The following is a 14,485-nucleotide window of genomic DNA, read 5'->3' as shown; positions in this document are numbered from 1 at the left end:
ATGCAAACCAAAACCACAGTGAGATATCACGTCACACCTGTCAGAATGGCTACCCTCAAAAAGATAAGAAATAACAAGTGTTGGCGAGGATGTGGAGAAAAGGGAACCTTAGTGCACTGTTGGTGGGAATGTAAATTGATACAGCCATCATGAAAAATGGTACTGAGTTTCCTCAAAAACTTAAAAATAGAACTACTTATTATATGATCCAGCAACTCCCCTTCTGGGTATGTATTTGAAGGAAGAATATCACTGTCTTGAAGAAATACCTGCACTCCCATGTTCATTGCAGCATTATTTAAAATAGTCAACATATGGAAACAACCTAAATGTCCATCTATGGAGGAATGGATAAAAAAAGATGTTTTACACACATACACACACACACACACACACACACACAATGGAATTATTCACCATAAAAATGAAGGAAATCCTGCCATTTGTGATAAATGGATGGACTTTGACAGAATTATGCTAAGTGAAATAAATCAAACAGAAATAAATCAGAGAAAGGCAAATACTATATGATCTCACTTACATATAGAATCTAAAAAACAGAACTCATAGAAATAGAGAGCAGATTGGTGGTTGCCAGAGGGGGTGTTGTGGGGTAAGTAAAATGGGTGAAGGGGGTCAAAAGGTACAAACTTGCAGTTATAAGATAAATAAGTCCTGGGGATTAATGTACAGCATGGTGACTATAGTTGACAATACTGCATTGTATATTTGAAAGTTGCTAGCCAAATAGATCTTATCACAAGAAAGTTCTTATCACAAGAAAAAAATAGTAACTGTGTGAGGTGATGGATGTTAACTAAACTTATTGTGTTGATCATTTCACAATGTATACCAAATACGCCATATATTTTTGAATATAACAAATCCTTGTATTGTACACCTTAAACTAATACATGCTATATGTCAATTATATCTCAAGAAAACTTGCAGAAAAAAATGACAGGTGCAGAAGCGACTAAACTGTTCTCCAATAATCATTCTCCCTTTATTCCTCTTAGTAACAGAAACTCCAACATTTTCGAGGGTCAATGGCTACTCACCTAGAGACCACATTTCCCAGCCACCTTTGCAGTGAAGAGTGAGGTCAGAGTAAGTTCAGACCAATGGGATGTGAGAGAAAGCCATTCCTGAAATTTCTGGGTTGTGCCCTTAAACAGAATCTTCTAGTTAGCTATGATAGTTATTATTATCTCTACTTCTGGCACTCTGAGGGAAAATGTTCTCTCTCCCTGACCCCCAGGCTGAGGGCATATATACATACTATCATATCACCTACTTCACTTTGTTCTAAGACCCTTCCTTTACCTTCCAGGCTCACTGTAGAACTCACTGAGTTCTTCGTCATATTTGCCTCCCCAGCACTGAATAGCAGTCCTTGTCCCTGCCACATTAGAGGGTTCCCATAAATGTTTGCTAAATAAATGAAGGAACTGAGGAATACCTTGTACTATGTTGGGTTTCTCATGTCCAGTGCGGTGAACTTACAACATATTGCAAGGATCACAGAAAGCATCTTATTTGTTTTTGCTAGTAACTCAAAATAGTTGATAGCAATTGGTTGTATTTCAATAGTTAACCCCTCCTTTAATCTCACCTGCCCTATACATATTGAGAATGCGTCTATGCCTTCAGGTTTCCACCATTCACTAAATGTTCAAATATCTAGCCAAAAGTGACAAATTTTATTTTCAGTACACATTTTTTAGTGCATTACTACATTATTTGGCCAATGTTAAATGCCACTTTCTGAGAATTTGGTAGCTACTTTCTAGGAAATTCAGCTTTAAAAAGAGGCTGATCAGATATGTTCCTTTAAGCAAAGTTGGTTGGTTTGTGACTGGAAGAGGACCTCGCCTTGTGGAATTGTCATGACAATAAAGTAACATTTTGGAGTAAAAAAAAAACCAACACAATAGTTCTGTGGTAAAAATGTTTATAGTTTGACTGAACATTCACTTGGATGCTATGAAGGCAAAACAGGAATTTCTTGCCTTCCTTCTCTTTTTCCTTCCAATCGGTGTATTATTTTCTAAAAAATCTTAAAAAAAAAAAAAAAAATCTTGTATTTTCCAAGTGGAATACATCTGCTGGTACAAGCTGGGCTCCAACATCTGAGGTAAATTAAGTGACTGGCATTCATCTTTCACACCTTAATAAAAAACAGGCAAATTTGATTCAAGTTGGAGAGAAAAGCAATGTTCCTACTCTCTCCTATTCCATAGCACTGAAGTGCACATTCTTTAGACATACAACTTTTAATCAATCCTCACAGAGATGAACATTTCATGCTAACAGCTGTTAGGCAACTTGAAATGTAGACATTAAACTGGTCATCATTATTCATCAAAAAGCAAGTTAGACCATTCAGCAGCCAGCACAGAATCTTCAATATAGAAGCTGATAAATCTGCATGAACCAATGAGTAGTATTATAGGATAGCAATTATTTTAGGGCTGTAAGGAACCATTGCAACCATCTAGTATATCTGGACACTGCAGCATAGAAAGATCACAAACCAGCAACCAGAACTGGAACCCAAGGTTTCTAAAACCAGCACCAGAACTTGAACCCAAGGTTTCTAAGCCCAAGTTGTTTCTACTACACGATGCTCTTCAGCAAATACTAGAGACTAGAACCTAGCAGCATCAGAAACAATAATAATAAGCCAACTAAATGCCTCAGAAAATGAAAACCGTCAGGGAAGTCAGTCATCTGACTAGTTTCATCCATGGATACCTTACCCAAGGAGAAGTGAACACGGCCATCTGGAATAACACACGTTTTGCATTTACCAGGAATGAATAGTGCAGACCAACCAGAGAGGTCTGTTTAGGTCAGTTCAGTTTTCCTTTGCTTTTTAATAGAATGCCATAAATTCTGAATGTCTGTATATGAGTGAAACACATATAGTGTCTCATGAAATTTTACATTCACAATGAATTCAGATAGCTTAGGGGAAAAAGTAGTCATAGGGATTGAAAGCTGCCAAAGGAGACGACAAATTGAGTGTAGGCTGAGGTTTCCCAGGATCCAGCTCTCAAGATACTCACAAAGGGGGAGAAGGCAGTACTGTCAAGATTCCCATATGTGGTGCCACACAAAGAGGTGGCACAGAGAAAGAGGTGCATCTGAGGACAGACCGACATACCTAAAGGTATGTTGAGCATAAAAAACAGCATTTAAAAAACTCTCTTGAGAACGTGTTTACTTATAAATAATGAAAGAAGGATTTAAAAACACTAATAATAGCAATACTAACTATAAATAACACCTTAATATGGCTTATGGTCACCTACTCAACTCTGTATAATTGGTTCCTATGCTGGTCTCCTAGCTTCTCTTTGTTCCAGCCAACTTTCTTTTAATCCTTTGACTATGCCCTGACTCTAATCATTGGCACACGTTTCTTCCTCTGCAGGGAACATGGTCTCCTATTTCACTTAACTGCTTATTCCTTGGACCTCATAGGAGACAACAGTTCTTCATGGAAACTTTCCCTGATTCCCTGAGGATAATTGGGATCTGCCTGTTTTTTGTTCTCATAGCAACTTACAGGGTTTTTTAAAATAGCAATTATGGTAATTTTAATGCTTGTTCAATGCATCTTCTATGAGACTCTCAATTCCGAGAGGCCAGGGACTATGTCTGTGTTCCCAGCTCCCAGCACAGTGCCTGGTACAAAGGTACTCACTTGATCCAATTACTATAAAAAAAAAATAACATCGGAATGGTATTTCCTGGTGAGTAAATATGTTCACTTCATAGGGAAATTGGGATAACATTTAGTAGCTCCGTGAAATTACCAGAAATTACATACGTCAAATTCTCATTTATCTCAGGATAAATCACGGAATTGGAAATTAAATTCTCCAGATAGTCTTATTGTAACCCTGTTTATATATAATTGTTTTTATTTTATATATAATCATTCTAGCCCCCTTTTCCCCCTCAAGACTCTTTCATACCAGAATTTTTAATAAACTGGCAGAAAGCAGTTAATTAACTCTTTTTGTTTCCTCTCTTTGTTCAATCATTGATCCATTGGTTTAAGCATTGATTCATATGTTCACTCACATGTTCTGTCATGACAGGTGTGGAAGGTCTCTGCTTGTCTTTGCTACCCTCTAGCCTCAGTAAAAATGATATTGGAATAATTCAAAGCATAAGGCAGACTATGGAAGCAAGGAATCTGCAATAGCCACAGTCTGTAAAATCAACTTATTGACTAAAAGTCTGATGGCTTGGAGAGCACTGGGCTTTGTATCCTCCAAGTTTTCCCCACATGACCCATTCCAAGGCTAGTCCCAAGCAAACATTTCTCACTCAGGGACCTTTCCACTTGGAAGGCCCTTGACTCAGGCCACACAGGGGATTGTGTCCCCTGAGGCCATCAGGTCCTAGAGCAATCCCACAGCTAAGCTGGAACCTTCCAAGATAGGATCTCCATAGCCTTATGGAGTGAAAGAATGAGGATGTGTATGTATATAAAACTACAGAAACAAATAAATTAATCATCATCGTCTGAAGGAAAGTTGGATTTTTTGTGTGTTTCTACTTCCTAAACTATCATTAACATGATTACTTTTTTTAAAATTTTTTTTAATTAGGATAAAATGAAATGTCCCCACAGAAGCCCCATAGTGAATGCCTTGTTGAGCTCAAAGCTCTTCAGTACTCTGCCAATGGGAGCCAAGTGGCCATGGATGGAGAGAGAGGTAACTATAAGAATAGGTGGTTCCCAAGAAAAATGCCCACAGACCTCACAATACCTGATAGTATCCATTGTTTGGTAGATATTTTTTCAACAGACAGGATTAGTGGATGAGTACAACGTGAAGTATGTTTTGTAGTAAAACATGGAATGTTTTCTAGCCAAGCAAACTTTTCTTCTAGAGATAATTATTCTCTCCTCTAAAATCTAGATTCCTTTGGTTAATACACAATTTCTCAAGGAAATGCTTCTCCCTCCTAGCTTCCATAGACCATAGCCTCCTAGGGATGGGAGGAGGTTTCTATATTAATTTAATCCACAATGTTGGTATTAGTTAGTTTTATGTTTCTACCAATTCACACAAATAAGAATCTCCCTGCTTGTGTGCACCCCATTTGTTGATAAGGATGACCCACATCTGATGTCTAAGAATGACTTTGGGAACTTTATGGAGGTTTACTTTTGTGTGAGATTATCACTTAATCTATATTATTAAATCTCACAAGGGCTAGTGGGTGAGGTAGGGAAAAGTCAGGCAAAGGGAAGGCTAAAGAGAGTGGCTTTTGAAGCTTTCTGGGCAAGGTAATGGTCACATCTAGTGAATGAGGAAGACCACTTCCTAGCTGGACAGAATCCATACCCCTCCACCTGCAAACTGACAGCTTTGTGGGGCTAGCACTATAGAGCTTTACTCCTATGTCCAGTGTAATGTGCTTTGTAAACTTTTCTGCCCACAGGCTCCTCAAAAAGAATGCCAAATAAATAACTTTTTGGCATGGATTTTTAATCTTTCTTATGTTTCATATCTTTGGAAAAATAAAATAAGCATGCCAGTGGATTGTGCTTAGCTCTTAACAGTGAGGTGAAATGTCACTTCTGCATTAACCCAGATCAATGAGCTATTACATAGGAAATTGACTAAATGGCACCAAAGCCATCAATGTCATTAATACAGCAAAAAGAATAAGTTCCTATCTGCTTTAGGCACTCAGCTAAGGTTATGTGTAGAAGAAATACAAGTGAAATGGTTTCCATATTTTGGGTGCTATAATAGATTGACTACACAAGGGGCCCCTATTCTCTATCCACTCTCCAAATCCACACCTTACATAATATGACTTTGCATCAGTTCCCAGTAAGAGAATCTATTTTCCTACTCCTTGAATATGGCCCAGCCATGTGCTTGCTTTAGTCAATGCAATGCAACACAAATAAAATTGTGCCATTTCTGAGTCCAGGTTTCAAGTGGCCTTGTTCTCATCTCTCTCTCTCGGTCTCCTGCTGTGGTATAAGAACACTATGGATAAAGCTGTTGGAGGACGAGAGACAATATGAAGCAGTAAAGATTGGTTGTCCCAAATGAAGCCAACCTAGACTAGTCAACTTCCCGCTAACCCATCATCTGAACACAGGTTCATGAGAGTCCAGTTGAGATCAGTCTAGACCTGCATGCAAATGCCCTGTTAATGCATAGGCTCATGAGGAATAACACATGTTTATTCATGTATACCACTGAGGTCTTGTGGTTATTTGTTACACAGCCATTATTAGAACAAGAGATAACTAATATGGTTCAATATTTATAGGAAGAGAACTCATTTTTAATTACTGGTCACCTTTTTCACTTAATCTATGAATTGTTTCTTTTTTTCAAATAAATGTGTATATACATAATTAACTTAATTATATATCTAGCAATATAAAGTTTGTATATGGATAAAATCTAATTTATAAAAAGACTAAATAATTTCTATAAAGCTACATAGATATATAGTAGTCATCAAATCAAGAGCTTCTGATTCTAAATTCTGGGCTCTGGGAAGAATACACTTGAAAGAAAAGGTGATAATGATGATGATGATGATGGAGAAGGAGGAGCAAGAGAAAAAGAAGAAACAGTAGAGAGAATATTGGTGATAACAAGGGTGTGGTAGTGATGATGATGATTTTTTTAATAGTTATTGAGCACCTATATGTCAGATACTATGTTAAGAGCTTTATATGCAATGCTATTTAATTCTCATAATATTCCTATGAAATAGTAATAATTTTTATCTCCACTTTATGGATGAGAAAGCAAACTCAGAGTGGTGAAGGAACTTGACTAAGATCACACAGGTGGTAAATGGTAGAGCTGGTATTCAAATTTCTGTATGTCTGATTCCACAGATTCTTAAATCTGCATTGTAATGCCTTCTCTCTCTATAAGAACATATCATAGACTTATCCAATATGTCAAGAAGAAAAGTTAAAGAAGTCAAAAATAACACTATGGTGATAAAATCAATAAATCATAACCAGGACGTGGTTGTTTAGTTCCATTCCTCCCATAAAAAAATGGAATCTACTTCTCTACCTTTTGTGTGTGACTTACTTTTGGCCAATGGGATGTTAACAATTGTAACATTTGTGCTTGTGCAATGGGGCTTTCCTGCTTATCGCTCCTGGAATCCTTTGACCATCTTTCAAATAAGCCTGGGATGGGAGACTATGTATAGAGAGGCCCCAGTCATCCTAGCTGTCCCAGGGAAAGCTATCATATATCAGCCAGCCTCAGCTGACCTACTGCTAGCCCATGAGTAAACCCACTTGCTACCAGCCAAGCCTGGCCTAGACAAGAACACTAAGTGAGCACAGTCTGCAGAATGGTGAGCTAAACAAATAGCTGTTGTGTCAAGACACTGAATTTTAGGATGGCTTGTTCCCCAGAAATAGCTAACCAATACAGAGGGCATAGATGCAGCATCATCAGCCATGTCAATCTTCAGGGATTGGTGCTTTAAGATCCAGAGAAGAGAAGAGCTTCAACAGTACAGTTATCATGTAGTACCTTTCGCAGATGACACTTGAGACTGCTGCTGGAGGCGGCTGTTTTCCTAGCTTTCCAACAGTAGGATTTGTTGTACTGCTATGTTTTTCACAGTTAGATAAACTGAAGCTATGAATATTTAATGCTCTGGCTGCACTTCCCTCCTGTGTACTCTGATCAAGTCACAACATTGTTTTATCATTTCCTCTCCCCTGCTGGGCCCTGGGAGCCATTTGTGGCTAAATGGATGATTACTTCATCACCTCTACCCGGGTCTATAGCATACTATGCATATGTCAAAATCATCTTAGGCTGCATTTCATATAGCTTTTCCAGAAATTGTTCATTCTCCATAATAACTATTGATACTCCTGATCGATGCCATAATTTAAATTACCTATACATAAGTCCATCTGTCCCAATCACGGGTAAATTCTTCAAAATCAGAGACTATACCTTATTCATCTTTGAAATTTCCATGCTTAGTGCAGAGCCTAACACACAACAACTTATCAGTATGCAATACGAGTGAATGAATCAAGCAATGAACCATGGGCTTTGGACAGGCACAGGGTCATACTGATTCATTGATGGGACCATAATGTGATAGTGTTGCATTCTTTTTTGAACGACAGATTTCTGCATTTTGAGCGTCTTTGAAACATCAGGGGTTTCCTTTGGCTTACACGATTTTGCCGTCTGGCTCACTTTGGTTTGCAGAATCTTAATTTACATGTAATAAAATCCAATGTAGAACTTTATTTATTCACTATTTCTACAAAAATAAAGATTAAAGAGGAAGGAAAATAATTTGAGAGAAACATCGGAAGACCTCTAGGCCTAGATAAAGGAAAAGCTGTGGTTATTATAAGGAGTCTTTCCTGAGATGTTACCTTCTCCATGAAGCCAATACTTCATGACCTCACTTACAATAGCAACCATCCATGCCAACTCCAAACAGTTCAAATCCTACATATTCTGCTCTATTTTTTAAAAGGCATTTATTGCCTTTAAATATACCATAATAATGCTTAGCAGGTAGTAGGAGCTCAGAAAATACTTGTTCTATAAATGAATATATCCACAGCTATTGTGGCAGACAGAATTCGAAGATGAACTCCAAGATTCTCACTTTCTGATTGCACATCCTGCATAATCACCTCCACTTGAGTTTGTGCAGGACCTGTGACTATGATGGGACAACACTCCCGACCCTCATGATTAGGTTATGCTTTATGGTAAAGGTGAAGGTATTTTACAGATGTGATGAAGGTTTCTAAAATAATCAAAAGACAAAGATTGGATCAAGATGGTGGAGTAGAAGGACATGTGCTCACTCCCTCTTGTGAGAGCATGGGAATCACAACTAACTGCTGAACAATCATCAACAGGAAGACACTGGAACTCACCAAAAAAGATACCTCACATCCAAAGACAAAGGAGAAGCCACAAGGAGATGGTAGGCAGAATCACAATAAAATCAAATCCCATAACCACTGGGTGGGTGACTCACAAACTGGAGAACAATTATACCACAGGTGTCTGTCCACTGGAGTGAAGGTTCTGAGCCCCATGTCAGGCTTCCAAACCTGGGGGTCCAGCAATGGGAGGAGGAATTCCCAGATAATCAGACTTTGAAACCTTGTGGGATTTGATTGCAGGACTTTGACAGGACTGGGTGAAATAGAGACTCCACTCTCGGAGGGCACACACAAAGTAGTCTGCACATCAGGGCCTGGGGCAAGGAGCAGTGACCCCATAGGAGACTGAACCAGACCTACCTGCTAGTGTTGGAGGGTCTCCTGAAGAGGTGGGGGATGGCTGTGGCTCACCGCGGGGATAAGGACATGGGCAGCAGAAGTTCTGAGAAGTACTCCTTGACATGAGCCCTCCTGGAGTCCATCATTAGCCCCAACAAAGAGATTGTAGCCTCCAGTGCTGAGTCGTCTCAGGACAAACAACCAACAGGGAGGGAACACAGCCCCACCCATCAGCAGACAAGAAGATTAAAGTTTTACTGAGCTCCACCCACCAGAGCAACACCCAGCTCTACCCACCACCAATCCCTCCCATCAGGAAGTTGCACAAGCCTCTTACATAGCCTCATCCACCAGAGAGGAGACAGCTGAAGCAAGAAGAACTACAATCCTGCAGCCTATGGAATGAAAACCGCATTCACAGAAAAACAGACAAAATGAAAAAGCAGAAGACTATGTACCAGATGAAGCAACAAGATAAAACCCCAGAAAAACAACTAAATGAAGTGGAGATAGGCAACCTTCTAGAAAAAGAATTCAGAATAATGATAGTGACCTTGGAAAAAGAATGAGGCAAAGATCAAGAAGATGCAAGAAATGTTTAACAAAACTTAGAAGAATTAAAGAACAAACACCTAGAAGAATTAAGAACAAACAAAGATGAACAATACAGTAATTGAAATGAAAAATAAACTAGGAGGAGCCAATAGCGGAATAACTGAGGCAGAAGAACAGATAAGTGACCTGGAAGAGAGAATGGTGGAATTCACTGCTGCCAAACAGAATAAAGAAAAAGAATGAAAAGAAATGAAGACAGCCTAAGAGACCTCTGGGACAACATTAAACGAATCAACATTTGCATTATAGTGGTCCCAAAAGGAGAAGAGAGAAAGGGCCTGAGAAAATATTTGAAGAGATTATAGTCAAAAATTTCCCTAACATGGGAAAGGAAATAGTCACCCAAGTTCAGGAAGTGCAGAGAGTCCCAGGCAGGATAAACCCAAGGAGAAACATGCTGAGACACATAGTAATCGAATTGACAAAAATTAAAGACAAAGAAAAATTATTAAAATGAACAAGGGAAAAACCACACATAACATACAAGGGAACTCCCATAAGGTTAACAGCAGATTTCTCAGCAGAAACTCTACAAGCCAGAAGAGAGTGGCACAATATATTTAAAGTGATGAAAGGGAAGAGCCTACAACCAAGATTACTCTACCTGGCAAGGATCTCATTCAGATTTGATGGAGAAATCAGAAGCTTTACAGACAAGCAAAAGCTGAGAGAATTCAGCACCACCAAACCAGCTTTACAACAAATGCTAAAGGAACTTCTCTAAGTGGGAAACACAGGAGAAGAAAAGGACCTACAAAAAAACCCCAAAACAATTAAGAAAATGGTAATAGGAACATACATATTGATAATAACCTTGAATGTAAATGGATTAAATGCTCCAACCAAAAGAAACAGGCTTGCTGAATGGATACAAAAACAAGACCCATATATGTGCTGTCTACAAGAGACCCACTTCAGACCTAGGGACACATACAGACTGAAAGTGAGGGAATGGAAAAAGATATTCCATGAAAATGGAAATCAAAAGAAAGCTGGAGTAGCAATACTCATACCAAATAAAATAGACTTTAAAATAAAGAATGTTATAAGAGACAAGGAAGGACACTGCATAATGATCAAGGGATCAATCCAAGAAGAAGATATAACAATTATAAATATATATGCACCCAACATAGGATCACCTCAATACATAAGGCAAATGCTAACAGTATAAAAGGGGAAATGGACAGTAACACAATAATATGGGAGACTTTAACAACTCACTTACACCAATGGACAGATAATCCAGACAGAAAATTAATAAGCAAACACAAGCTTTAAATGACACAGTAGAGCAGAGAGATTTAATTGACATTTATAGGACATTCCATCTGAAAACAGCAGATTACACTTTCTTCGCAAGTGCACATGGAACATTCTCCAGGATAGATCAAATCTTGGGTCACAAATCAAGCCTCAGTAAATTTAAGAGAATTGAAATCATATCAAGCACCTTTTCCGACCACAACGTTATGAGATTAGAAATCAACTACAGGGAAAAAAAACCTAATAAACACAAACACATGGAGGCTAAACAGTACATTACTAAATAACCAAGAGATCACTGAAGAAATCAAAGAGGAAATCAAAAAATAGCTAGAGAGAAATGACAATGAAAACACGACGATCCAAAACCTATGGGATGCAGGAAAAGCAGTTCTAAGAGGGAAGTTTATAGCAATACAATCCTACTTCAAAAAAGAAGAAAAATTTCAAATAAACAATCTAACCTTACTCCTAAAGGAACTAGAGAAAGAAGAACAAACAAAACCCAAAGTTAGCAGAAGGAAAGAAATCATAATGATAAGAGCAGAAATAAATCAAATAGAAACAAAGAAAACAAGAGCAAAGATCAATAAAACTAAAAGCTGGTTGTTTGAGAAGATAAACTAAATTGATAAACCTTTAGCCAAACTCATCAAGAAAAAGAGGGAGAGGACTCAAATCAATAAAATTAGAAATGAAAAAGGAGAAGTTACAGGGGACACTGCAGATATACAAAACATGCTAAGAGTCTACTACAAGCAGCTGTTTGCCAATAAAATGGACAACCTGGAAGAAATGGAAAAATTCTTAGAAAGGTATAACCTTCCAAGCCTGAACCAGGAAGAAAGAGAAAATAAGAACAGACCAATGACAAGTAATGAAATTGAAGCTGTGATTTAAAATATTCCAACAAACAAAAGTCCAGGACCAAATGACTTCACAGGTGAATTCTATCAAACATTTAGAGAAAAGCTAATACCCACCTTTCTCAAACTATTCCAAAAAATTGCAAAGGGAGGAACACTCCCAAATTCATTCTATGAGGCCACCATCACCCTGATACCAAAACCAGACAAAGATACTACTAAAAGAGAAAATTACAGACCAATATCACTGATGAATATAGATGCCAAAATCCTCAACAAAATACTAGCAAACAGAATCCAACAGCACATTAAAAGGATCATACGCCATGATCAAGTGGGATTTATCCCAGGGATGCAAGGACTCTTCAATATATGCAAATCAATCAATGTGATACATCACATTAACAAATTAAGGAATAAAAACCGTATGATCATCTCAATAGATAAAGAAAAATCTTTAGACAAAATTCAACACCATTTATGACAAAAACTCTCCAGAAAGTGGGCATAGAGGGAACCTACCTCAACATAATAAAGGCCGTATATGACAAACCCACAGCAAACATTATTCTCAATGGTGACAAACTGAATGCATTTCCTCTAAGATCAGGAACAAGACAAGGATGTCCACTCTTGCTACTATTATTCAACATAGTTTTGGAAGGCCTAGACATGGCAATTAGAGAAGAAAAAGAAATAAAAGGAATACAAATTGGAAAAGAAGAAGTAAAACTGTCACTCTTTGCAGATGACATGATACTATACATAGAGAATCCTAAAGGTGATACCAGAAATCTGCTAGAGCTAATCAATGAATTTGGTAAAGTTGCAGGATACAAAATTAATGCACAGAAATCTCTTGCATTCCTATACACTAATGATGAAAAATCTGAAAGAGAAATTAAGGAAACACTCCCATTTACCATTGCAACAAAAAGAATAAAATACTTAGGAATAAACCTACCTAGGGAGGCAAAAGACCTGTATGCAGAAAACTATAAGACACTGATGAAAGAAATTAAAGATGATACCAACAGATGAGAGATATACCATGTTCTTGGATTGGAAGAATCAATATTGTGAAAATGACTATATTACCCAAAGTAATTTACAGATTCAGTGCAATCCTTATCAAATTGCCAATGGCATTTTTTTACAGTACTAGAACAAAAAATCTTAAAATTTGTGTGGAGGTGCAAAGAAGACTCCTTGACTTCAGACTATACTACAAAGCTGCAGTAAGCAAGACAATATGGTACTGGCACAAAAACAGAAATATAGATCAATGGAAAAGGATAGAAAGTCCAGAGATAAACCCATGCACCTATGGTCAACTAGTTTATGACAAAGGAGGCAAGGTTATGCAATGGAGAAAATACAGTCTCTTCAATAAGTGGTGCTGGGAAAACTGGACAGCTACATGTAAAAGAATAAAATTAGAACACTCCTTAACACCGTACACAAAAATAAACTCAAAATGGATTAAAGACCTAAATGTAAGGCCAGACCCTATAAAACTCTTAGAGGAAAACATAGGAAGAGCACTCTTTGACATAAATCGCAGCAAGACCTTCTTTAACCACCTCCTAAAGTAATGGAAATAAAAACAAAAATAAACAAATGGGACCTAATGAAACTTAAAAGCTTTTGCACAGCAGAGGAAACTATAAACAAGATGAAAAGACAACCCTCAGAATCGGAGAAAATATTTGCCAATGAAGGAACTGACAAAGGATTAATCTCCAAAATATATAAACAGCACATGCTGTTTGTTTTATTAATATATGTTTTATTAATAAAGCAAAACACCCAATCCAAAAATGGGCAGAAGGCTTGAATAGACATTTCTCCAAAGAAGACATACAGATGGCCAAGAGGCACATGAAAATCTGCTCAACATCACTAATTATTAGAGAAATGCAAATCAAAACTACAACGAGGTATCACCTCACCCTGGTTAGAATGGGCATCATCAGAAAATCTACAAACAACAAATGCTGCAGAGGGTGTGGAGAAAAGGGAACCCTCTTGCACTGTTGGTGGGAATGTATGCTTATACAGCCACTATGGAGAACAGTATGGAGGTTCCTTAAAAAACTAAAAATAGATTTACCATATGATCCAGCAATCCCACTACTGGGCATATACCCAGAGAAAACCATAATTCAAAAAGACACATGCACCCCAATGTTCATTGCAGCACTATACAATAGCCAGGTGGTAGAAGCCATCTAAATGCCCATCGACAGATGAACGGATAAAGAAGATGTGGTACATATATACAATGGAATATTACACAGCCATAAAAAGGAATGAAATTGGGTCATTTGTTGAGACGTGGATGGACCTTGAGTCTGTCATACAGAGTGAAGTAAGTCAGAAAGAGTAAAACAAATATCGTATATTAACACATATATGTGGAATCCAGAAAAATGGT

At 37.8% G+C, this 14,485-nt stretch overlaps 1 pseudogene across 1 annotated transcript in view; it reads right to left on the bottom strand.

Moving 5' to 3' along the window:
• LOC309606456 (protein lin-28 homolog A pseudogene) overlaps positions 1–13,802 on the bottom strand; it is a 239,693-nt pseudogene extending 225,891 nt beyond the window's left edge. Inside the window, exon 1 of the transcript XR_014249650.1 lies at positions 13,013–13,802. The product of XR_014249650.1 is annotated as a protein lin-28 homolog A pseudogene (transcript). The remainder of the gene's footprint in view (positions 1–13,012) is intronic.
• Positions 13,803–14,485: the final 683 nt, after the last annotated feature.

This window comes from Balaenoptera borealis, assembly GCF_965194805.1.
Source record: "Balaenoptera borealis genome assembly, chromosome: 11".
In the NCBI taxonomy this organism is placed as follows: Eukaryota; Metazoa; Chordata; class Mammalia; order Artiodactyla; family Balaenopteridae; genus Balaenoptera; species Balaenoptera borealis.
This window is presented reverse-complemented; position numbering and strand designations above follow the sequence as displayed.